The sequence below is a fragment of the Miscanthus floridulus genome, chromosome 18 (assembly GCF_019320115.1).
Source record: "Miscanthus floridulus cultivar M001 chromosome 18, ASM1932011v1, whole genome shotgun sequence".
Taxonomy (NCBI): domain Eukaryota; kingdom Viridiplantae; phylum Streptophyta; class Magnoliopsida; order Poales; family Poaceae; genus Miscanthus; species Miscanthus floridulus.
Genome location: NC_089597.1, coordinates 107,879,006 through 107,885,168, shown reverse-complemented (window position 1 = coordinate 107,885,168; position 6,163 = coordinate 107,879,006).

Genomic DNA, 6,163 nt, shown 5'->3' with positions numbered 1-6,163 from the left:
TGTCATTTGAGGGCACACGGGAGTACTGTTCGTTACTGTCGCTTTGCAGTCCGTCCATGGTTTCCACAACTGGAGGTGACTCATCATTTGCCTGCGACCGCATGTTCGATCTCTTTGCGATGCCAAGCCCCCGAGCCCCCATGCGTAACAGGGGTCCGGTCGGGTGGTTGGTTCGTCTTGTGATCATTGTCCCTCATGCGTCCATTCGCTAGAACGGAGAGGATGAGCCGTGCCATGCTTTCCTCCATGAACAGAGCATGGTTCTTGGTGAGTTATTAACAGGTTTATTCGAGTGGAGCCCCGGCATCCCCTTCGTGGGGGCTCAGTTCGAGATCAGCTAGTGATTGACTCTAGATTCTTGGTGACCGGTCCATATAGTGCTCGGATCCGTTCGACCGGTCCGAGCGCTGGAAGCCTTTCTTCGGGGAAAAACCATGGACCTTGCATTATCCAAGACTCAAAATGAGGGTCGGGAAGCCCATGGCGCTTCGTGCGCCTTAGGTATTGGCTGCTAGCAGGCCCATCCTTAACCTTCCCTCACTCTAGGGTGCCCTGGAGCAGCTGTGAACCCACTTGTGGGCCAGCCTTCAAACTCCTGGGTGTTAATGGGCCATGGGAGCGTTTTTAGCTCCGTATCCCACTTACCTGCGGTGGCCTATAGCCTTTGAAGTCGAACCGTCGCTCGGCAGATCTTTCATGGGAAAGATTTGGATAGGCATGTGCTCGTCTCTCGAGGCGGTGATGCAACTGATGCAACATGGATCAGTGAGGGTAGGACCCCTAAAGAAAATGGATCTGGTGAGGCATGGGGCACATTAATTTAGGCAGATGGTTCACCCCTCACCTGTTCTGCCCTTACCTTTTAAATGAAACTGTTTCTCCCTAGCCACCGTACCCGTAGCTGCATCCTTGCCCCTCCAGTCTTTCTACCTTTTGCTCTTGAGTTTCAGCCTTCATTCCCCTATTTCTGCTCCACCACTGGCGAAGTTCTCGCTCTCTAGCCCTATGCCACTGCCGGATCTTCTGTATTGCCATCCCTGCTTCTTGATGGAGTCGTGGCCTCGCTCCGATGTTCTCCATGCGCGCATGAAGGGTCTAGTTAAGAAGGGCCTTCTCCATGCAAGGACCATGACGATGGAGTGGATCGTACCTGGTGGCGAGGATGAGTCATCAGTGCTTGATGGCTATGTCGTCTCCTTCGTCCCCTTCCATGAGCATGGGTTAGCGACTCCTCCCCACCGATTCCTCCAAGGGCTGCTGCGCTACTATGGGATTGAGTTGCAGCATCTGAATCCCAATGAGATTCAACACATCTTGGCCTTCGTCATGCTATGCGAGGGGTATCTAGGGATCGAGCCCCACTTTAAGCTATGGAAGTATTTTTTTTGCCATCGAGCTGTAGGAGAGAAAGAAGCCAGACCTGGCGATGCCGATGGGATGTGCGAGCATCTGTCTTCGAGGTAGTCGGTTGTCAGAGTACATGTCCATCCCATTGTTGAAGTCTAATAAGGGATGGCATAAGCTCGGGTTCTATCTAAGGAACGATGCCGCCGCCCCCCTACCGATCTTCATCGGCCGCCTGATCGAGGAAGCGTCGGACGTGTCAAGCTACGGGCCCATCGGGAATGAGCAGAAGAGGCTTGGCGACCTTCTCAAAGCCATTGTGATCCTAAAGGGCCATGGTCTTCGTCGGACCAGCGTCGTCGGAGCGTACAACGTCAGGAGGCTAGCACCGCTGATGGCGCGTACTCTTCCGATGTGGAAGATGACACCGGATTCCGCACCTGAAGGGACGGTGATGGTTGCCGGTGAGGCCCTAAGTGTCGGCAATATGGCACAATGCATCATGGAGGCGATGGAGTGCTCGGCGGATCCATCGGTGGATCTCGCCCTGGTGTACCCGGTCCTAGGGCATCCCGCGATGTGGCTGGACATGGGTTTTGTCGAACTGGTAAGCCTTATTCGAGTTTCTTTCCTTGGCTGACCCTCCTCTGTTCTCAGATTCTAAGCGCCAGGATTTGTAGCTTGGCCTCTTTGCCCATGTGTCTGACCTACCACTACCGAAGGATGTGGCCAGGAGGGCGACGAACCGTGCCATGCTGAGGCGGCGAAGGTGAAGAAGGAGCGGAGGAAGGCGAAGAAAGAGCAAGCGAGGCTAGAACATGGAAAGTGTCGGCAAGGCTCAGAGGAGAGCGATGACAATGAAGAGGAGGAAGAGGAGGAGGATGAGTCCAACCCCGACATCCCGTGGGGCATGCTTGCACGTGAGGATGAGTAGGCCAACGTGGGGTTGGCCAACCTGACCCCAATTTCGTAGCATACCCCGGTGCAAACCAAAGAGGATGCGCCTCCAAGATCGCCGGTGGAGGACGTGCCCCTGAGGTTGGTAGAGCAAGTCTGCCCCACTCTGACCGAGCCCACTAGGTTGACCTTGATTCCGCAGCAAGCCCCAACGCAAACCAAAGAGGATGCGCCTCCAAGATCGGCGTGGGAGGACGCACCCTCGAGGTCGGAGGAGCAAGTCCACCCCGCTCCAACCGACCCCACCGGGGGATCAAAGCGGCTAATTAGCAATGTGGCAGGGTCGGGGTCGAGCGACCAACCCCCAAAATGTTCTCGGATTATGGCATCGAGGTGAGTTAAAGACTTCTTCACCCTTTCATTGTGTTCTTGGATTTCGTCGAGTGACGTTGGTGCTTTCTGCAGGACCAGCCCCAGCAATGGCCTGACGTTGGTACTGTAGAAGATCCTAGCATGTCGGCCAATCCCCTAGGAGCCAATTGGTGTGGTGCTGGGGGCGCGCCATGATAGCACCGAGGTGGACACGGCGCCACCTAAGGAAGCAGGGGAGGCAGAGGTGGCGCTTGTGCAATCGGCGCCCGCGACGGTCGACGAGCATGAGGTGGGGTAGATGAGAGGAGGTGCGATCGAGGCATCCCCTATAGATGCAGTGATAGCTTGGACTTTGGAGCCTAAGCTGGCAGCCTCCTCTGCCAATGGGGGGTCCACTCCCGAGGGAGCACCGGTGATGGAGGAGATATCGTCAGCTCCGGTTAGGCCAATGCCAACGGTTGCGACTATAGACCCCTCGGTTGGGGCTAGGCCCTCCTAGTCCCATATCTGACCAAGCGACGATCCAATCGCATGGGGAAGAAATTGGCTCCGTTGGGCCAGGCGGTTGGACCTAAGTGACTCGGTGTTCACCCTCGATGACTTGGCAGAGGTGAAGGACTAGACGAGCACGCGCTCGAGACTTGAGTCCGTGGTCCGTTCTCTGACCGATGCGTTGGGGCGTTGAAGGATGGCATCACCCCAGGCAGCCAGGTTTGTCATGTCTTCATGTTTTCTAATTTTGAGCCTTGTTTATATAATTCTAACCTGATTTTTTTGCAGTCCCTTCTAATGCGCAACCGGGAGAAGTCCCTATTCCTCCGTCGTGAGAGGGAGGTCTGGGGGCTTGCTGCCGAAGTGCCATGGATACAGGAGGAGGTGGCGAGCCTCTAGACCAAGGAATGGGAAGCCCGTGAACATGCCGATGAGGTTGAGGACAAGCTCAAGGTTGTGGTCACCAAGGCCAGGGAAGATGTCGCGGAGCTTGAACGACTCCGCCTAGCCCTTGACCTTGCCCATCAAGATGGTGTCGATGCTCGGCGCGCTCTCGAAAATGAGTAGAAGTTGAAGGAAGAAGCTGAGGGCCTAGCCACCGTCTTGGCCGGGGATGTTGGCGTGCTTCGAAAGGAGAAGATAGTCCTCGAGGAGCAAGTGAAAGGTAAGGCTCTAGTTACCTTTTTGCTTGATGTTTGCAGTTGGTTTTCTGATGCTTTTTGATGTTTGGCTTGGGCAGTCCTATAGGGGCAACTCTTTGAGGTGCGGGGTCAGCTCCAGTTAGAGAGCAACGACCACGACGCCTTGTGCATTGCTGTTGGGTTGGTCTTCGACGACCTCGAGGTTGCCTCGGCCGTGGGGACAAGCTCAATCACAGTCTAGGTTACCCAGATCCCAGATCGAGCTCGTGCACTCATAAGGGAGGCCCTATACACCGGTGTCCATCGCGCGTTCACCATTGCCCACTCCTACTACATCAACATCGACCTATCAGTGATCAGTGAGGGCTTCGCACCTGGCTACACTGACGCTAAGCTTGACGAAATTGAGAAGGAAGCGGCTTCCCCGGCGCAGGACCTGGCGGACAAGGTCAGAGAAGAAATCCTACCCAAAGATGTTTAGTTAGATAGCTGAGTCCGGCATCGGTCTTTTGTAAAGACTTTTATTATGGCCAAAAACGTTGTTTGGCCTTTATATATATAAAGTTCGTTGTGATCCAACACATGTTTTATGTTAAGGCATTAGAAACTTAAGTTGCGAGCGACTAAGTAATGATCACGCTGGTGAGAAACAATGCCGTAGCCATCAGGGCGTAGGCTTTTTGCATTCCCACCAGTTTTACTCATCGTTAGTTTTCAACAACTCTTATTTCTAGGTCTTGTCATAAAAAAGAAGGGTCAGACGGGAAAATGTTCCTAAGTAAATGTACTCCTATCAGCCCCCAAGTAAAACCTGACCCCAGGTAGTTGTCGGGGTTAGGTGTTACTGAAGACCGATCAGATCAGAAGCGAATCTGATAGAAGGTAACATTTTTTGGTTTTTGCAGAAACATTACTTAGTTTGACAAGCATTTTAGAAGCTTTGGAATGGGAAAACTAAGGGTAAAAGCAATGTAGCTGCTCGATGTTCCAAGCATTGGCAATGGCTTTGCCGTCATCAGTCTTGAGCTTGTAGGTGCTGGGTCGGAGTACTTCTACGATGATGTACGGTCCTTCCAACGGCGCCAAAAGCTTGTGGTGATTTTTGTTGCTCTGGATGTAGCAAAGGAATAAATCGCCTACGCCGAAGGCACGACCCCACACGCATCGGCTATGTGAAAGGTCCTAATGGCTAGAGGGGGGGTGAATAGCCTAATAAAATTTCTATAACAACACTTAACAAAGTAGTTAGACAATTATGAGGCGAAGCAAGTGTTGTGCTAGCCTACTCAAAAAGCAAGCCACCTACCACAATTCTAGGTTAGATAGTATCTATTCACACAATAGCTATGATGCTACTCTATGTTAGTGTGCTCTCAAAAGCTAACTAAAGAGCCACACCAACCAAGCAAGCAAGCTCTCACAACTAGGTATACTAAAGAGCTTGACAACTAGTTTGTGGTAATGTAATGAGAGTGATCAAGAAGGTTATACCGCCGTGTAGATGAAGGAACCAATCAATCATAATGATGAATAACAATGAAGACCAATCACCTCGGAATTAATGATGAACACAAAGATTTTTTACCGAGGTTCACTTGCTTGTCGGCAAGCTAGTCCTCATTGTGGCGATTCACTCACTTGGAGGTTCACGCGCTAATTGGCTTCACACGCTAAACCCTCAATAGGGTGCCGCACAACCAACACAAGATGAGGATCACACAAGCCACGAGCAATCCACTAGAGTACCTTTTGGCTCTCCGCCGGGGAAAGGTCAAGAACCCCTCACAATCACCACGATCGGAGCCGGAGACAAGCACCAACCTCCGCTCGATGATCTTTGCTGCTCCAAGCCGTCTAGGTGGTGGCAACCACCAAGAGTAACAAGCAAAATCCGTAGCGAAACACGAACACCAAGTGCCTCTAGATGCAAACACTCAAGCAATGCACTTGGATTCTCTCCCAATCTCACAAAGATGATGAATCAATGATGGAGATGAGTGGGAGGGCTTTGGCTAAGCTCACAAGGTTGCTATGTCAATGAAAATGGCCAAAGGTGTGAGCTTCAACCGGCCATGGGGCTTAAATAGACGCCCCCACAAAATAGAGCCGTTGTACCTCTTCACTGAGCACAACTCGGGCTGACCGGACGCTCCGATCATGTTGACCGAACGCTCGACCTCAGCGTCCGGTCGCCCAACGATAGCCACGTGTCCCGACTTCAACGGTCACTTGAGTTAATCGGACACTGCACACAATACTGACCAGATGATGAGCCACCAGCGTCCGGTCATTTCCAGTAAGGTTCCAGAAACACCTTTTGCCCACCGGACGCGTCCGGTCAGAAACCCTAGCTTCTATGTGCTGCCCGACAATAGGACCGGACTCATCTCGATAGCGTCCAGTCAGTCCATGACTTA